Source organism: Macrotis lagotis, chromosome 7 (assembly GCF_037893015.1).
Source record: "Macrotis lagotis isolate mMagLag1 chromosome 7, bilby.v1.9.chrom.fasta, whole genome shotgun sequence".
In the NCBI taxonomy this organism is placed as follows: Eukaryota; Metazoa; Chordata; class Mammalia; order Peramelemorphia; family Peramelidae; genus Macrotis; species Macrotis lagotis.
In genome coordinates this window covers 205,612,706-205,633,356 of record NC_133664.1, presented here as the reverse complement: position 1 = coordinate 205,633,356, position 20,651 = coordinate 205,612,706, and the positions used below count along the sequence as shown (strand labels likewise).

Sequence of the window (20,651 nt, the reverse complement as noted above, 5' to 3'; positions counted from 1 at the left end):
ATAGAGGAAAAGAAATCTGTATTAGGAGTTGGCTATCTCACATAATTAGAATGAAAAGCAGTATGCATGACAGGTTGCCATTTGAGCATATTTCCTCATAATTTTTGTATAACAGATTATTAGACCTAGCACTTGGAAATTATTTTGGTGTTAAAGATTGCACAAGACAGAGAGGTTTGTGCATTAATCATAAAGATTTGAAAATTTATAGTAGTAAAAATGTTAAGAAGTCAGGATGTTATCAAGTTGTAGGGTAGATCTTTTTTGAAAATATGAAAGCATTGGGGTGGCTAGGTGGTGCAGTGGATAGAGCACTGGCCCTGTAATCAGGAGTACCTGAGTTCAAATGTGACCTCAGACACTTAATAATCACCTAGCTGTCATTTGATGTTCTGTATACATTCTTCTAGATCTGAATGAAGATCAACAAAACATAAAGAATGTGTATCAGGTTGACAAAAGTCATGGCAAAAAGTGACTAAAGGAGTGAGCCAAAATTATCTCTGCAACCAATATGTGGCTTTGGGCAAGCCACTTTACCCCATTTGCCTGGCAAAAAAGCCTTAAAAAAAAAGTGAACTTCTAGTTCACACTCCCTGTTAAAGAATTACTGAATGAAATCTCTGGCATCTGTTAGTGGGAAAAGAAGTTTGTTTCTGAAATACCATATTAGTAATCAAATTTGAAGAGGTAATCATGGGGTGACCCCCCCATTTCTCATTCTATCAGCTCTAACAAAAGTACCCCCAAAAAAGCCTTAAAATGAAATTAACAGTTATAAAGAGGAGAGAAATGTAAAAAAAAAAGTGCAAGAGAAATGAGTACCATCAATAACAAAGCAGATAAAGAAGTGAAATTGAAATCTGTTAGGATTTTCTGTAGAAAATGCTAAAAAAAATTCTAAATTTTATATATACACACACACACACACACACACACACACACACACATATATTTCTAAAGAAATCTACTGCAGAAAGCACTAGAAAGTAGCAGTAGTTTTAAGTAGAAGAACTTAGGGTTCATTGGTGTGTACATACACTTGACAGCCTGGGAGCCCACCCCTTCTTGGGAGAGTGACCCACTGAGCAGAAACTGAGCCCCCGAGCGTGGGACCTCCCTGTCAGAGGTGTTCCCGAACTCGCGTGGCCCGGACCTCCCTGGTCCATTCCGTGGCGTTCCTGTTCTTTTGAGATGGGAGCGGATTTGGGGACAGCCATGCTTCCCCACCCCCACCCCGAAGTAGCTTTCCCTTCATCCGTTTCTTGTTGTTCTTACTCAAGACCTAGCATCTGCCAAGACAAATGTACGCGGGTGATAAAAGCGACGAGGAATGTCTGTTGGACCACAGGAAATTTCCTGTGCAGGAAGCGATCTTGGGAACTTCCTGTGGAGCGGTGCATTGTGGGAGCTTTGGCCTCCTGCCCGTTACCGCAGCTGCAGCGAGGATGGGGGGGGGGAGGCGGGAACAGCCGCTGAGGAGGGGGCCCGGGGCGGGCCCTTCCCCTCCGGGAAGAAGCAGCATCCGTCCCCCACGCCGCCCCCAGGCCTTCCATCACTCCCAGCCCGAGAGGGTCGGCGCAGGGCAGCCCCCGGCCCCGCCGGCTTGTGACCCCCTCCCCCCAGCCGAGGGGGTCTCCTCCCCGGCTTTGGGAAGCCGGGATGGACGCGGGCCGCACCAGACCTGCCTACTAATCAGTTCCCAGGGACGGCCCTCGGCAGGCCTGTGGAACGGAGCCAGGGGTGGGTGAGGGACTGGACTGGCTCCTCAGAACTCCTTTTCCCGCCTCCTGGCTTGGCCTGGCCTGAAGCAAAAGTCAAGATTTAGCAGATTTAGATAAGAAAAGCTAATGCCTATTTGGCTTTTCTGGTCCTGAGCAGCATTCTGCATTTTTTATACGGTGATCAATGAATCAAATGCCTGTTTCTCAGAGGTGTCTGCCTTGATTTGCCAGCATCTCATTGCTTAATACAAAGATTTTGTGGCAGAGACCTCTGATGTCGCAGGTGAGGAGCCTATCTGTGGCTCCTTCAAGACTCCCTCAAGAGATGTTAAGTATGGTTCTCTTTTGAGCCAAGATGGTAGGTTTGGATCTCTTTCCCTCTGCATTCTGTGATATTATAAATTAGATAGGTCCTTGCCAGGAATACGCCAATAGTTCTCAAAATTCCACTGTGGGAGCAGAACCAGTATGACTATGAGTCCTGGTCATAATCAGGAACTGCCATCAAATATGCTTAGTTTCACCTGAACTACTTCTCATCTGTCTTCTGTTCCATCCCACAATCAATCCCTTTCACATATTCTTTTTTTTGTTTGTTTGTTTGCAAGGCAATCAGGTTAAGTGGCTTGCCCAAGGCCGCACAGCTAGGTAATTATTATTAAGCGTCTGAGGTCGGATTTGAACTCAGGTCCTCCTGACTCCAGGACTGGTGCTCTTTCCACTGTGCCACCTAGCTGCCCCCTCCCTTTATTCTTGAGTATTCAACACAAGAGTGTGAACAGAGTTTGAGGAAGGGTTGCAGGAGGAATCTTTCTAAAACAGGGGCCTGAGAAAATGTCAGCAGCTATTTTGGTTTGAGGAATTCAACCAGTCTTTGGATTATAAAGTCAATGATTCAGGGTGCTCTTTTTTATGGCATCGTGTTATACAGACACCTGACTGCCTACTCTTCTTATTCTTTTCTGGCTTTTCTTTTAAACAAACTGTAACTATTCTATTCTCTTGGGAAAAGAGTGGCTGCCTTCTTGGTTCATTTAAAGGATATTTAAATAACCCTATAAGTAGTATTTTTGCTTCTCTCCTTTTAGTTCTACGCATTCCAAAAATAAAAAAATTTTTATTCATTTTTTTTTCCATTCACAAAGGGCTGTATTCTAATCCATTGCAGAATGCATGCATGCATGAATGAAAAAAGCATTTAGGCATTTATAGCTCTGTATTAAAAACAAACAAAAAATCCTCCCATAAAATGGTTTTGCAATTTAAAAGATTTCTTTAAAAAATATTTCATTTTATTTTTTCCTTTGACATGCAAAATTATGTTAAACATTTATTTTTTTGTAAAATTTTGATTTCTACAATTTTCAGCCCCCCCCCAGCAGTCATGTTTAACATATTTCTGTATTAGTCATGTTGTGAAAGAAGAATCAGAACTAAAGGGGTGTGTGTGGGGGGGGGGAATCATGAGAAAGAAAAAACAACATAAAACAAGTTTTAAATAGTGAAAAGGTATGGTTTGGTCTGCATTCAGAATTCACAGTTTATTTCTCCGGAAGTGAATGGCACTTTCCATCACAAGACTTTTAGAATTGTCCTCGATCACTGGACTGCTGATAGTGTTGATGTGTTTTGGTTAGGATAAACAAAAAACTCAGGACCATCTGACCCTAGATTGTGGGCGTCAATGAAAAAAAAAAAGCCAGGTTTATTAAAAACTTACCACAAACACAAAATCAAGAAAATGATAAAGAATTAAAAATTCTTTAGAAACCACATGGGTAATTAAGAGCAACAATAATCAAGACCAGGCAGACCAGCTGCTCTGCTAGCATAGGAAAGGGTAAGAGAGTGAGCCACCTGCCAGATTCCCCTTAAATGCCCTTATAAGATCAGTGGAAGGGGCATCATTTTGGGAGTATTCAACATCTGGTATTGGAAGGGTTACAATAGAATAGGCTTCTACCTGGTTTAAGGTAACATTTATTGTGCCTGCCCAGCTTCTGAAGGAGAGGTGGGTGAGCATTTGACCAAAGTTATTCAAACTGCCTTATACTTTGCAAAGGCATTAAAAAAGACCAAAAAAGGAAATAACTTTATTTTTTAATTAAAGATATTATTTGAGTTTTATAATTCCCCCCCAATCTTACTCTCCCCCCGCCCCCCCACAGAAAGCAATCTGTCAGTCTTTACTTTGTTTCCATGTTGTACATTGATCCAAATTGAGCATGATGAGAGAAATCATCCTTAAGGAAGAGACAAGAAATTTAAGAGGTAACAAGATCAGACAATAAGATATCTCGTGTTTTTTTTTTTCTAAAAGGGAATAGTCCTTGAACTTTGTTCAAACTCCATGGCTCTTTATCTGGATACAGATGGCACTCTCCATTGCATTCAGCCCCAAATTGTTCCCAATTGTTGCACTGATGGAATGAGTGAGTCCTTCAAGGTTGAACATCATCCCCATGTTGCTGTTAGGGTATACAGTGTTTTTCTGGTTCTGTTCATCTCAGTTATCAGTTCATGCAAATCTCTCCAGGCTTTTTTTTTAAGGTTTTGCAAGGCAGTGGGGTTAAGTGGCCTGCACAAGGCCACACAGCTAGGTAATTATTGTCTGAGGCTAGATTTGAACTCCAAGGCCAGTGCTCTATCCACTGCGCCACCTAGCCACCCCCCCTCCTGGTTTGTAAGGGAACAATAGTGTTCCATGACAAAGGAAATACTTTAACAGTATAGAAAAGATTATAAAAATTTGTTTCCAAAATATAAGATGACAATATTTTTCTGTGCCCATAGTTTCCCTGCATCAATAGGACCTAAGTCCATCACAGTTGATCATCACACAATAAAATCTTCCTTTAAAGGGGTAACAGTAGCTGTGCATTAATGGAAGTGTGAAAATTCTTTATAGAAAACTATGCTTTTGAATATTTAACTTGGGAAGGATTAGTTTTATTCTCATTCAGGTTTATCTTTAGTCTATAATTTATGGTAATGGTGATGATGGTGCTCACTTCAGCAACACATGTACTAAAATTGGAATGATACAGAGAAGATTTGCATGGCCCCTGCGCAAGGATGACACGCAAATTCGTGAAGAGTTCCGTATTTTTTCTATATTTTGAGGGGGAGGGGTATGTTTACTCTTAAACAAGAATATTTTAGTAATGTATAAAAAAATCACTTGTGGGGGCGGCTAGGTGGTACAGTGAGAGCACCAGCCCTGGAGTCAGGAGTACTTGAGTTCAAATCTGGCCTCAGACACTTCATAATTACCTAACTGTGTAGCCTTGGGCAAGTCACTTAACCCCATTGCCTTGCAAAAAAATCACTTATACAAATATAAAAAAATTTTACAATGATAATGATGACTGGAGCAAAGTCAGCTGTATCAGAATTTTTCTTTTACTCCATTACCAAAACTTCTTGGACTTTTAAATTCTGGAAAGAACTTCCATATTTTGAAGGGATCTTTTTATTGTTGTTGTGTTGTTGCTTAGTCATCATTTTAGTTGTATCCAATTCTTCATGACCTCATTTGTAGTTTCCTTGGCAAAGATCCTTGAGTGGTTTGCCATTTCTTTCTCCAGCTTATTTTATAGATGAGGAAACTAAGGCAAACAGGTATGTGACTTGAACAGGGTCTAGTAGGTATCTGAGGTCATATTTGAGTTTCTGAGTTCAGGCCTAGTATTCTATCCATTATATCACCTAGCTGTCTTAAAGTTCCTCTAATTTGACTTTACAGATGAGGAAATAATAGCCCACACATGTATCAAGTAGAAGTGCTCAAGTCTTCCTCCTTTCAAATAAAACACTCCTTCCATTGTTCTAGGCTGTACCTTGGAGAATTCCCAGTCTAACCAGATCATCTTACATATAAGGAAAGTGAGGAGTCAGAATGAGATTGAGTGATGTGCCCCAAGTCACCTAGGTTATTTGCTATTTACCTAGCCTAGCTGATATTCAAAGGTAGGATTATCTCTCCGGACCTAGTGCACTTAACCTCATGTCAGGTTTTGGTACAGTAAAGATAAAACTTCAATCTAACTTAAATCCAGGGAACCAGCATCCTTAGTCAGCAAGGATCTTCTACCTTTAATTTCTATTTTATTTTATTTTATTTTTTTGGTTTATACAAGGCAATGGGGTTAAGTGACTTGCCCAAGGTCACACAGCTAGGTAATTATTAAATGATGGGGTCGGATTTGAACCAAGGTCCTCCTGACTCCAGGGCTGGTGCTCTAGCCACTGCACTACCTAGTTGTCCCTTACTTTTAATTTCTAAAGGAAGGAAAGAAGCAAATTGCAGTACTATGCAATGGAAAGAATGTCGAATTTGGAGTTGAATGACCTGGATCCAAATCTTGCCTCCTCTACTTTCTATCTGTGTGACTTTGGACAAGTCATTTAATTCTTAGGACCATAGTTTTCTAATTAGAGGGAACTGGACTAGATGACCTTTTAAAGTTCCTTCCAGCTCTCTAACGCCATAATATAATTCTATATCATGGATGGGGGGAAACTACTATCAGGGAATTAGTCAAAAGTGATGACTTCTGAGGGGCAGTTCTCTGACTTTAATGCTTCATGAGATCTGTGCTCTTGTAAACCTAACCCATCTGCACCTTCTCAACCTCTTCTGTTCTTGAGTATGTATCTCCAATATCTACCCAGATCCCAAGCCTGGAGGTAGGGAGAGAATATTGGATTTTTAGTCAGAGTCACATTTGCCACTCATCATCTATTTGACCATGAACCTTTCTGGACCCCTCCCAATCTAAATCTGTGATTCTTCCCATAGGTCTCTAAACATTCTGTTAGTTCTAATGTAGCTCTGAATCCTTTGCCTTCATTACATAACCACCTTTTGGGGGGGGGGAACTTAACATTTACTGAATCATCTTTTAGGCAAATTTGGGTTTTGAATGACAACCCTTAAGGTCCTCTTAGGTGGAAAAGAACTAGCACTAAGGAAAAAAATGGGAGGAGATTTTGTTTTACCAAGTATATATAGAAACCTATGCTGGAGGCAACATAATTATGAGGATGTTGTCTCAATTTTCAAGATATCTGAAAATAAGGAGGATAATAAATGGTTTGGTTTTTTTTTAAATCAAGGAAGCTATTACTACTCCCAAAAATGTGATGAGAAAATACAATTATTACCCATTTTTAAAGAATCATAGTCCACTCTATTCATAAAGGAAATTTCCACTATAATACATCCAACAAGTGACCGCTAAGTTTCTACTTAAAGATTTCTAAGGAGTTTCAACCCACTGCTTCTCAATGTAGCTCATTCCATTTTGGGACTATTTTAATCATTAGATTTTCCCTGACATTAGGCCCATCTTTGCTTCTTTGCAACTGAAACCTGATGTTTCTGATTCTGCCTCTTTTTCTCCCATATCTTTCAAACTTTCATGACAATAATATACAATTATGTCAAGGAAACCTTGATGGTACAACAAGGAAACAGGACAGCTTTTGTAAATGATATTCCATATCACATCTTTACAGTCAGTACAGGATCCTACTGTACTTATTTGTGGACTATGAGAAAAGCATTTTAAGGCTCCCCTTCCTCCCAAGGTGTCCCTCAAGCATGCGTTAAAAATTGGACAATGTTACTGAAAGGTGTGACCTGAGGTAATTCTTTTCCATGACCTTCAAGTAACAAACACTAAACAAGGGAGATACAAAATAAGGAAGTGCATAATCAGAAAAGGTGTTAGCCACTGTTATAAAGGTTTTCCAGTGCAGAGTACCAATGGATTTTTTATAGATGGTGGTATTTCTAGGTGCTCCTTTTTATGGATGTAGATCAATCATTGGAATACTATTGACATTCATAGTTACTCAAAAGCACTTAAATAACTCTCAGTAAAATCAACTGAGCCTACAGTGCCTACAATTATAGATGCTTACAATGTCTCCATAATGAAATGAATTTCAATTGTTTATTGTCGAAACTGCTGTGCAACTGGGTATGTAACCCATAGAACTGGTCCATCAGTAAGGGTATCTCAGTTAGATTTTGCAGATAGATTATGAATTGGGCCCAAAATTTGACTTAAGAAGACAATGGACTGATTTGCATCTGTGAACCTGTGGATTGTTTTTAATGAACTCAAGTTTCTCTTTGACATGAAAACCTATCTTTTAAAAATTAAATTTTATTGAGGCTGCTAGGTGACACAGTGGATAGAGTACCAGCCCTGGAGTCAGGAGGTCCTGAGTTCAAATCTGGACTCAGACAAATAATAAACACCTAGCTGTGTGACCTTGGGCAAGTCAATTAACCCCCATGCCTTGCAAAAAAAAAACCCAAAATTAAAACATTTAATTCTATTGATGTATTTTGTTCTTTTACTATTACTATAATTTTCTTCTCTTTCTCCCAAAGAGCCACTGCATATAACATGTGTTTTTAAAACTTTTTTAAAAAAGAACAAAGAAAAGGAAGGGAATAAAATCAGCACAACTGATCAAAACATCAAAAAAAAAATCTGGGAATATATGCAAGGTACCACATTCATAAAACACCTGCCTCTGCAAAGGGGTGACATGATGGGAGGATAGCAGGAAGACCTTCTCATAATTCTTCTTTTTGGCTGTGGTTATTCTTTATCATATTAACTTTTGATTTTTCTTTGATGGTTTTTTTGCATTTACATTGTTATAGTAATTATTGTGTATATATTGTTTTCTTGGTTCTTTTTATATAATTCTGCATCTGTTCATATAGATCATTCCAAACTTCTTGAAATATTTGTTATTTCTTATAATCCAATAATATTTATTATATTCATGTGGCATAACTTGTTTAGCCATTCCCCATTTCATGGGCATCTGCTTTTATTTCCAATTTTTTTGCTATCACAAAAAAAAGTGTTGTTCTAAATATTTTGATGTATAGGAAGACTTTCTTCTGCTTCCTTGTCATATATATATATATATGCCTAATAGAATCTCTGGACTAAATTATATGGACATTTTGTCACTTCATTTGAATCTTCTGAAATGTTTTTCAAAAATGTTTTTATTTATTCATAGACTCACCAACAATAGGCATTGGTATGCCTATTTTTCAACTCCTGGTTTTGATTATTTCCATTTTATGTCATTTTTGCTAATTTTTCAGGGTGAGAGGTAGAATCTCAGGGTGGTTTGCATTTGCATTTCTTATTATTAGTGATTTGAAACATTCTTTTGTATAGTTAATAGATTATGATTCTTTTCAGAACTGTTTTTTCATATCCATTGACTACTTCTCTATTGGGGGATACCAAATGTGTCTGTCTGTGTGTGTGTGTTACCTCTGTATCTTGGATGCCAAATTTTTACTAGAGAAAATTGATACAAACATTTTTTTCCAATAACTGCTTTCCCTTTTCATCTAAGGTAGACTTTTTTTGTTTGTATATAAACTTTTCAGTAATCAGTTTCATGTCATCACTTATCTGTTTAATCTTTGGTGATTTCCTCTCTCCCTCATTTGCTTAAGAATACATCTAATGTAATTGTGAAGGATATGTGATCTGCTTTCCTTCTAGTTTTTTTATTTATATGATCATTAATTTTAAAGTCTCATTCTTTTAGAATGTATTATAGAATATGGTATAAGATGTTGGTCTAAGCCTAATTTCTGTCTAGTTTTCCCAGCAGTTTTTATTTTATTTTTTAGGTTTTTGCAAGGCAAATGGGGTTAAGTGGCTTACCCAAGGCCACACAGCTAGGTAATTACTAAGTGTCGGAGGCCGGATTTGAACTCAGGTACTCCTGACTCCAGGGTCTCTGGTGTTCTATCCACTGCACTACCTAGCTGCCCCCTTCCCAGCAGTTTTTAATTAAATAGGATCTTCATGTCTGATCTGTTCTCCTGATCTACTTCTCTATTCAAACCCCATTTTTAAGTCACAGTATTATTGAAAAAATATCTCCAAAAGCATGTAAATCCATAATCTCTTTAAGAATTAAGGTTATAATGGGGTGGCTAGGTGGCGCAGTGGATAGAGCACCGGCCCTGGAGTCAGGAGTACCTGAGTTCAAATCCATCCACAGACACTTAATAATTACCTAGCAGTGTGGCCTTGGGTAAGCCACTTAATCCCATTTGACTTGCAAAAACCTGAAAACAAAAAGAAAACATTTCATGCAAATATATAAGGAATTGGAAAAATATTAATTTCCAGGGGCGGCTAGGTAGTGCAGTGGATAGAACACTGGCCCTGGAGTCAGGAGTACCTGAGTTCAAATCTGGACTCGAGACACTTAATATTTATTACCTAGCTGTGTGGCCTTGGGCAAGTCACTTAACTCCATTTGCCTTGCAAAAAAAAAAACCTAAAAAAAAAAGAATTAAGGTTATAAATCACTGAAAGACAAATGAAAAGACCGTGTTGAACATGAATATCCTATATAGCAAATACTAACATAGAACTCCACAGAAGTACAGTGTGACAGTTATCATCAAAGAAAAAGTATAATTGTAAAGGGGGGGGGGCAGCCAGGTGGCGCAGTGATAGAGCACCGGCCCTGGAGTCAGGAGTACCTGGGTTCAAATCCGGTCTCAGACACTTAATAATTACCTAGCTGTGTGGCCTTGGGCAAGCCACCTAACCCCATTTGCCTTGCAAAAAAAACTAAAAAAAAAAAAAAAAAAAAAGAAAAAGAAAAGGGGAGGGGGGCAGTCAAATACTGAGAAGTTAGTCAGCAGTCAGTAGACACTTTAATTAAGCGCCTTCAATGTACATTGGAGATGTGTTTAACCATATACAGCCTGTATAATTTATTGGTATTTAGGTAATGTTAGATGTATAGAAAACCTCTCCTCCCATCTGCAATATATTGAGTAGATTTGTGGTAATGAATAAGAGATATACAGGATCAGAAATTATACATGGGCTATGATATGAATTCCTAAACACAAAAGCCACATTAGTGAGATCACAGATCTACCAGGGTATTCAAGTATCTTTTTGTATTACATATTATTTAACTTAAATGTTTGCATGTCTTACATATTAACTCTTTGTCAGTGTTGCTATGGCTTACTTAGACCCAATAAGTATTTCTTTCATTGATTTTTAAGTCACCAATATTTTGATTTTCCAGAGATTGTAATATTATGAATTCTCAGTGTTTAACATTGCATGGAATATTTAAGTTTAAAAAGTTTTCTAAAATATAATTTCTACATAATTTCCCAAATACAATGGATTAGTCATTGAGTTTTCATTCTTTCATCTGTTTGATTTTCCTTATGCATTGTCAGGGCAATTTTCTTTTAGTAATCAAGGATCTCACTGAAAAGGATATATAATATCCTGGGTCTTGGGACAATCAGTACAATGCCACCTATAAAAAAAGGAATATTCAAAGGACCTCACTGTCCATCTACTTTCTCTTTCACTTCTATGCTTCCCATCACATCTTCCAAGAATCATATGTCTTGTTTGATTATTAAACTTTATATATTTAGTAATTTTTTATGATCTTATTAATATACAAATAATACATATAATAGCAGTTACTTATTAGAGGAAAATATTTAAGACTGCATTTTGTACTTCTGAGTGAATTGTTCTTATAATCAACAAATTAACTCAATGAAATTTGGCCTTCTGTGTACCTTTCAGCCAGTTGTGTGACTGTCAACTTGTGCTCTGAAATGTAAAAATAGTTTGTGAAAGCCTGTTTATTCACCTCTGGGGGGAAGGAAGGAAGGAAGAAAAGAGGGAAGGGAAGGAAGGAGAGAGTTCCAAGGGTTCATCAACAGGGGATGGGAGGCAAGACTCAGGAGTCCTTAGATAATATGGGGGGGCGGTCAGATGACAACACTGGGGTGTTTGTTAGTGGGTATAGAAACAAGGTAGATAATAAGACCTGGTGTTTCTTTTTTTTCAGTTGAAGGAGTAGTATCAATGAGTCCATTTAAATTGATGCCTTCTCAGTTGACTTTTAAAATTGCTTATAATGCTATTTGTGATTTTTCACAAATAGCATTCAGAACCTGTCCTCTGCTTACAAAATTGTCACTCAACCAGCATGATTTCCGTGTGTGTTTGTGTGTGTGTGTGTGTGTGTGTGTGTGTGTGTGATTTGGTCCAGCTGCTCTTCCCACCTCCATTTTCTTTATTGCCATTTTCACTTCCACATACAGGAAATAGGAATTTTAAAATGGAATAGTCCCATACATATTAAAATTGTGATAGAAATGTCAACAAACCTTGTTTGTTGTCCTTTTTTCAGTTTCATCTCAAGATGGTATGAAGAGACTTAGGGAGGTCTCAAGCCAAGCTTTGTGCAGACTCATTTTCCCCTCCATTGCTCCTCTCTGTTTTATGAGGCCCTGCTACCCATAATCTTTCACCAACCTCTGTGGAACATTTTGCAAATGAGTTTCTGTCCTCCTCTACCATTGCCTTTAGTTTCCCTGGCTCTGATACAATAGAGTCACCTCAATTTCCTACACATTCTATGCCTATCATACTGTATAATGTATTCTAATTATTTTCATAATAATGAAGTATTAAAAAACCCAAGTATGCTCTAAATACTTTAGAAATTGAAGTGAGGTGAACTCATTTTTTTTCAAAAAATGTTAACTAATTTACTTTAGAAAGATATCAGCAAGTAAGGGTTGAATCAGAAATCTAGTCTAGTTAATCCCAAGAGAAACAAAAGATCCAGTTAAACAGAATGTGCCATTCCAATTAATTACATCCCAGTGGCCTGTTTTAATTCCTACTCGCTTGACTGAATAGAAGTAGTAAAGGTAGTTTTCCAGGGACTACCCTGAGTACTATATTACCTTGCCATCTAATCTAGAAGTCATTGCCAACTCAAAAGGCAGACCACCAAACTCTTAAATTTCAGAAGGGGGGGTGGAACCCTTCATTCTCTGTGAGTCATAGTAACTTGATTCTGGCCCTTCACTTCTTTGTTCCCGCTCCCCAGCCCCTCTGTGACTCCTCACCAGCATCTTGTCCCAGCTGCTTCAACTTTCCTGCTAATGTTTTTGTTGTGTTCTTTCTTGCGCTGAGTGCTTCCCCACAGGAAATTTCCTATGATGGAAACTGGAGGTGGGGGAAGCTTCCTTTTGATTTGGACACTGGAAGGTACAGATAACAAGACCCACTTAACACCCCCTGAAGCTCAGTCACTGAGGAGGAAGAGGAGAAGGAGGAGGTGCCAATTTTCAACTAAAAAAAAAATATGGAAGGGAAAGATGCAGAAACATCCTAGCCGTAGCTATCAGCAGACAAGATGCAGACACTGTGATTAAACCGGCCACTTCACTTTCATCTTGGATTGAAATGTCTCTTGAGAGGCCTGCCCTTTGGTTGGGGTCTAAAAGAGGGGTCTGGGCGGGTTACCCCCAGAATTAGGTGCTTGTCTCAACCTCCATCATTTCCATATTTTGTGTTCCTCTTATCCATCACTGTAATGGGTTTTTGGATACTAATAAGATATATTGGGGATTTAATTTAACATTAATATTTCCACACAGCAATTATGATGGATGTGATAGAATGCACTTAACGCCAAGGTGTTAATGTAAATTGCCCATATGGTATTACACTACATCTTGGTCTCTGGCCCATGACACCAACTCCCTTGGGATTAAAGATTCATTTGGCTACAAGAGACAACATGTGGATTATCCTGTTGTTTGCTTAAGATCAAGGTAAGGTTTATTATCCCTAAAATATCCCTTGGGTTTTAAGACTCACATTGTAATGTCTCCAATGATAATAGGCTCTTTTGTCAGTCTATCTTATAACCCAGATCATAGTTTAAAAGTTTCTTCCCCTTATTAACCAGAATTTTCCCTAGTGTCCCTTAATCTTGTTATTTCTTTGTCTCACCCTATACACATGGATTTAATTTATTTAAGAGTTCCTCAGGAGAGGTAGAGGGAAACAGTCATAAGGAAAGTGGACTGTGACTGTGGCCAGGATCCAGGAAAACCCTCTACTCATGTGAAGACATTTCTTAGCCCCTAGGAAAGGCAGGTCCTAGCCCCTCATGATTTCATGCGATTCAGACTGAAGCATGTTGAAAACCCTTGATTTCAAAGGGCCAGCTGACCAGCCCATCTCTTTCCTCTGGTTGTGTATTTGACATTCCTCTTAAAAATGAAACCAATATGGATGTGCAGTTTCTGTGTTAGTCAATACCTGATACAGGATTTCTATATTGAAGTACTCACAGCTAAATGAATAATAGTATGTCTATTAGTTTGAAACTCTGGGAATCTTAGTATCTGCAATGCTTTTTTTTTTTTTTTTTTTTTTTTTTTTTTGCTCATTCATTATGGTTGCTGTGAATGTATCCACCACCAGTGCTCACACATGGGACTGCAGACCAGTAGAAATTTTTTCTGGATTTGGGCATTATTGAATAAACTCATTATTTCTTGCTGTTCCTTGGTATTCTAAAAATAATTCATCCCCTTTCCTCTTTCTGTGTCTTTGTAAATATATAAGCAATTACCTTAAATGACATCTCCTAATCACCCAAGCACATTTTTCCAAATGTGTCATAATGGGTCTTATTTTTCAGGAGGGAGCATCTAGTCAAAATGTTCCTTTCTTCTGAAAATGCTTTTCTTTATCAGAAAGAGCCTACCTTCTTCCCTCTTTGTGCTACTGGTTCTTGTGTGTTCCAGTTAATAAGAGATACTTGTTTTATCAAATCAGGATAAAGGACAACATTGGAAAATGGGTTATATGACGTTTTTGTGTGACTTGCCCAAAGCACCATAATGCAAATTAAAAGAAATTAGGCTGAGCTAGTACAGAGGACTGAGTAAAACTCTGGATCTTCATGGGACCATGTCTCTTTGCCATGACAATTTTAAGTATAATCTGGAAAATTATAAATGTGATAGATTGGTAAATGCTTTGAGCTCCTAGCTAAGCTGACCTTGTGAGCTAAGTATTGGTCCTCATCCTAATGATCCCAAGATAATCATTAAAAGAAGACCCTACTTATGTTTTATACACTGTACTTATTAAGAAAGGAAGCAGACTAGTCAATTTTTGAAAAACATTTTCTACAAAATGTTTCTTTGTTAGATATCTGGGGTTTCATTGAGCATTAAATCTTTGAATATGAAGTGGTGGTTGAGTTTGGACATGGAAAATGGATCAAGGACTTCTTGCATCCTTTATCATCTGTTTTTATTTTTTCCAGTCTTATTTCCAGTAAAAACAATTTTTATGTTATAGCAGTAGGATTAAAACATGTTATAATTTTAAAGTGGTATTATTCATAGCAAAGGATGGATATCATTGATCTATATCAGAATTTTAACCAATTTCAAATCATAGTCCAAATTTGAAATTAGAATGTGATTATGGTGTAGGTCAGGGAGAAAGTCCTTTATTTTAAAAAACCTCTCAACCAAAATTATTACATCATCATAGATTTATTAATGATTATAGAGCTGTATCCTAAGGTTTGTACAAACAGGGGGTAAATAAATATAAATGGTCACAATTTAGGGACTTATCTAAAGCAACATCTTGATGACAGAGGCAGGAAAAAGACATATAGGACATTTACTTCAAATAGAAAAGTTTTAAGTAAAAGGTTCAGTGAGTCTGTGATCTTTTCATGTTCATCTAGTAGGAAAAGGCAGCATTATTTGAGTAAATAGAACACTAATCTTATGCTAGTGATCTGTAAAGTCCCTTTAAACTCAACATCTCTGAATGTCTTAAGTCAGAAGACCTGGATTCAAATCCCAGTTTTATTGCTTACTAGCTAGCATCATCTTAGGCTAAACCTTTCAAAGTCTCAGTTTTCTCACATTTTTTTAGGAGAGTCAAAAGAAATAATATAAATTTTAAAACACAATCTATTTTTTTATGGCAAATGAACTCATTTTATAGCTAGAGAATTTTTTAATCCAGGGTCACTCATTATGTAATATCATGATCCTGTGAACCTTTGAACATTGCTACTTTGCCATATAAATATTTATAAGATGAAATTATATATATATATATATATATATATATATATGTATTATATAAAATGACTATAAAGTGATGGGTAAATATATATTATTATAATGGGGCAAGGACTAGGGAAAGTCATTCTTCCTTCCCCAGTCAACTGGGAAACATTTGGTGGAGGAAGTAAGATTTCATGAGTAGCTTATTAGTGAAAAGTCAGGATTTAGAATAAAAGCAGAGGAGAAGGAAATTACAGTGATCTTATTGAATTATTTTATGTGTGTCTGATAATCTAGTGTAAAGGACATCAAATAAATTTTTCTGAGAAGAAAGATCTGGCTATAAAATGAGTTCAGAAGTATCTCTTATTACTTCACTATAATGAAGATAGCTCTACTGAAGTAAAGGGTTGGCTCAGCTGATGCTATTTATTATTACTATCATTGTTCAAGACTAAGCTTTGTATCTTCTATATAGTTCAGTATGTGTTAAACAGACACATGGTTATTGAATGGAATGAAGACTGTCAGGTAGGTTGGGACTCTGGTTTTGTGGACTTTTGAGATGATAGAGGAACCATGAAAATAGTTCTTTTTTATTTTATCCTTGATCCTATTGATAGTTGATTGAAAAATAGCTTGCTCCAAAATTCCTTAATTTTACAGATGAGGCAGTTGAGGCCCAGGAACATGAAGTGATTTGCTCAAGGCTACTCTAGACAGAACTCTTTCCAAAATACTATCCAGTGGGGACTAAGTAAATGACTCACTAAGGACAATACTTGTGGGAGCCAAGGTTGGACTACATTCAAAAGAGGAGAGGGCTTTTACCAAAATGAACCTGAGTGAATGTTTATGCTCTCCACTGAAACAGGATACCCTTCTTTCTGTTGTGACCCAGCTTCACTCAGTACCTTTATCTCTAGAGTCCTCCTTGTTTTTTGTAGGCTTTATCTCTGTTTAGCACATAAAATAATTTGATATGAAATCCTTTCTCCTGAGCCAGATAAGTCAGTAAGAGTCAGTATAATTTCTGCTTTTTGTTGTTGTTGTTTAATTGTATTATGCATGGTCACAAAACTCAAAAAGAATACAATTATGTTTTTAAAAAAAAAAAACCTTTCCCAGGCCAATCCCTTGCAAGTTTAATTTTGATATTGGAACAAAATAATTAACAAAGCAGGAAAAGAATATTCAACATTGGTGATAGCTCAAATTGATTAAGCTGAATGAAGATGCTCTCTTGCCTCAGTTGCTCACCAGCCAGACATCTCTTTTAGTTATTTTGTGCTCAGTCCCCCAGTCAACCAGTTCTTGAGGATGTTCTCATACCTTTTAAAGAAAAACTAGTTTAACTTGTTTGGGCTCAGGGATTAGGATGCTGCTTCTTCCCCAACTATTGTCTCATTGTCTCGTGGCTCTGCCAGTTTAAGTCATCCCTTGATCAATTGTTGTGGCCCAGTCTCGGCAATTCTTGGTCCCAAGATTCCCCATCAGCTGTTCCCTCTGAGAACAAGTACAAGCACACTATCTCCAGGGTTTCCTCCTCCTAGAGTCTCCAGTCAGCCTAGGGAACTTGAGATGTGGGATTCTGTTCTCTGGCTGCAGCTTCTTCAGTCAGAGGACCCAGGTTCAGACAGAACAACTCTGATCATGAGACTTATATGACCTTGGGCAGGTCTTGTTACATCCCTGGGCCTCAATTTCTTTGTCTGTAAAATGGGGTTGGATTAGATGGTCTCTGCAAACTCTTCTAGCTAGAGAATTTCTCAAGGAATTCAGAGTATTTTTTAATCTAAATGTCACTCATCCTGGAACCTCATGATCCTAGGAGTCTTTGAACATTGCTATTTTGCCATTTCCCTTGCATATTCCTTTTGTCAAGCCTGCTAATTGAACTTCAGAGAAACCCTTCTCTCCCAAGCTAGAAGCACAAAGGTGAGGGAAAGGACCTAGAAGAACCCCAGCTTCACAACTCTTCTCAGGATTAGACCCTTCTTCAAGTGATTGTTTTCAACTCCCATATGTGATCGTGGCCAAAACAGTGCCCATTTGTTTCCTCTTTGATTTTTCTCATCTCTAAAATGCAGCTGTTGGTCTATGTTACTGCTGAGATTCTTTCTAGTTATAAATCAATGAACCCTGATTTCTGAGGGTTTGAGTATGATCTCCAAGGTCCCTTCCAGTTTGACATTCTGTGCTAGAAATTTTGTAGAATATTTAAAAAATCCAGTACCTTATTCATTTTTATGGTATCACAAAGAGGATAAAAGAAACATTTTAGTCACATTTTTCAGAGGATTGCTTTGTATATACTAAGTGACTATTGTCTGGTAGAACCTTAAAAGGGCCATTGGACCAGAAAATCTCCATGCCTGTCTCCTCACTTTTCTAGATCTATGGTCCTTGGAGGCATCTTCCTATTTCCTGAGTCCATATCTGTTGACATCTTAGCTTCACTAAGGATATCATGAGGAACCATATTTTCCTCTTGAAAACCTTTGGGGATTTTTTTTTGCTGGTAAATCTTACCCAAAAAGTAGATAGTAATAAAATCAATGAATCCCTTCCACCTCCAATAGAAGTAAATACCCTATTTTAATTGTTCTCAGTGTATTATTTCATGATTTCAGATTTCTGATTTTAAGAAGTAATATTGCACTGGGGTGGGGTAGTGGATTTCTTTGTTTCTTAGACTTGAAGGAACATTGAAACAATCTTTAAAAGCCCAGAAGTATTATCAGAGGCTGAACTGTTTTCTTCATTTCCTGCTCATTTGCTGCAAACTAGAGCACACCTATCTGCTAAGTAGGCCTGCCTAAAGATACCACCAAAGACCACTGTGAATTTGAAAGCAGCAGGAGATGACAGCCTGAAGGACCAAAGATTTAGAGCTTTCATTTCTCCCCAACTGGAGATTGTTATTGTGTTTGAATAGAGTTCAAAACTTCTTTCTCTCCTAAGCCAGAGAGCAGGTCTTCCCCTAAAATTGGATGTGGGACGCCCTTAGTGATTCCCAGGGACCCAAAGTTGCAGAGATTTATTATGTAAAAGAAGCTCCCCAAAACTCCACTCGGACCCAGGGGTGCAGAGTAACTTGTTACTTCTCTTCCCTTAATTAACTGGTCCCTAAAACTACAATGTTAGTTCTTTCCCCATAGTGATGCTGCTGGTTGCTGCTGCTTGAGCTGAAGGTTAACACTGATGGTTTATTTTGTTCCCTTTAAAGTGATTCAGAAAAGAAAAATAATTATGTCTTGAAAAGAAAAAGGAAACTCCCTACTTTAGTTCCCTGCTTCCACTCCTCCAAACCCCCCCCCCCCCCCCAACTCTTCCCTTCTCAGAAGTGAAACTTTCTTCTCCCAGGTCTTTCGTTCTAGGGAAAGTAAGCCACGGGGTTTCTGTGTGTGGCCAGGTTCTTGCTTTTCCAATAGCAGAGCTAATGGGGACCATGATTCAAAATTATGGGACCCCGGCTGCCAGGCAAATGAACTAGCTTCATACTGACTCACATTGAACTCAGCAAGAGAACCAGTTTTGTTTTCTAATGAAATAATGTGGAAAGCTTTTTTCCTTCCCCCTCCTTCCTAACTCTCCTCCTGCCTCCATTTTTCCTTCCTGTTTCCCCTCTTTCTCTTTTCTCCTTCCCCCCTTTCCTTCCTTTTTTTTTCTCTTTTCCTGTTTTTCTGGTATCTACTTTCTTTCCTCCTTTTTTTTTTGTTGTTGCTTTAATCAGAGCTGAGTTGGGAACCCTGAATAGAGCCCAAATTCCTTTTAAGCAGAGGGACCTCTGAGATGTGACCCTGAGAAGATTTCTTCCTGTGGTATGCACACAAAGGGTTGCAAGTTACTTGTGGACTTAGGCAAGGCTAGAAAAAATCTTCCACTCCATTTAAGGAGAGGCTTTATGATTAGAGGATCGAGCCTTAGCATCAGAACTTGGAATTAAAAGAAAAGTAAACTTAAATGCAAAATTCAAATGCAACAGTGACAAAAACCCTATTGTCACAGTAGGTCATATCTCTTAGCAAAACCTAAGTGGTTTTGAAAGATGGGGTAACTCTTTTCTATCCAGCCACCAGAATACTAATTAGAGCCAAAGTTCTTAAGCTTAACAATAAACTTGTTTGTTTAAAAAAAAAATTGACAACTCTGTTTGAAAAGAATTGGGTTCTTTTGTAACCCAATGTATTTTATTTTATATTGTTGATAACACTGTGAAGAAGGGGTCCATCGAGCTTAGCAGACTATGAAAGATATTCATTACATGAAAAAGATTAAGAACCCCTGAGTTACAGTAAAACTCAGTTACCCACCCTTTTATGAATTAGAAATCTGTATTAACTAGAACTTTTACCAAGTCCCAATCATATGATTTTATAGTGATGAATATGAATATCTCCAGATTCTTGAAGTGTTTTTTGAATCGTCACAAATAAATTGCATAATCAGTATAATAAATTTATAAACAGAACTTGAGAGTTGGGAAAGACCTCAATCATCCAATTCATTGTTGTGATTTAAAAGCAGTATGCTTGATCTCTGAGATCCTAAAAAGATTATTCCTCAAATTGATAAATGGTCAAAAGATATGAACCGGCAGTTTTCCAATGAAGGAAATCAAAATAATTTATGTGTCACTTGAAAAAAATGCTCCAAATCATTAATGATTAGAGTAATGCAAATTAAAACAATCTTGAGATATCATTTTACACCTGTCAGATTGGCTAAAATGATTGAAGAGGAAAGCCACAAATGTTGGAAGGAATGTGTAAAAATTGGAATGCTAACTTACTGTTGGTGCAACTGTGAACTGATCCAACCATTTAGGAGAGCACTCTAGAATTAGGCCCAAAGCGTTATTAAATTGCTTATATCCTTTGACCCAGAAATATAATTACTATATTTGTTTCCTAAGATGATTGGGAAAAAGGAAAAGAACCTCTGTGTTCTAAAAT

At 37.6% G+C, this 20,651-nt stretch overlaps 1 protein-coding gene and 1 non-coding gene across 3 annotated transcripts in view; both read left to right on the top strand.

Annotated features, from left to right (window-relative positions):
• Positions 1–20,651, top strand: part of ETV6 (ETS variant transcription factor 6) — a 319,314-nt gene that overhangs the window by 198,208 nt on the left and 100,455 nt on the right. The window lies entirely within an intron of this gene.
• Positions 4,728–4,834, top strand: LOC141494622 (U6 spliceosomal RNA). Its single transcript, XR_012470514.1, has one exon. It is a non-coding gene; the product is annotated as a U6 spliceosomal RNA (small nuclear RNA).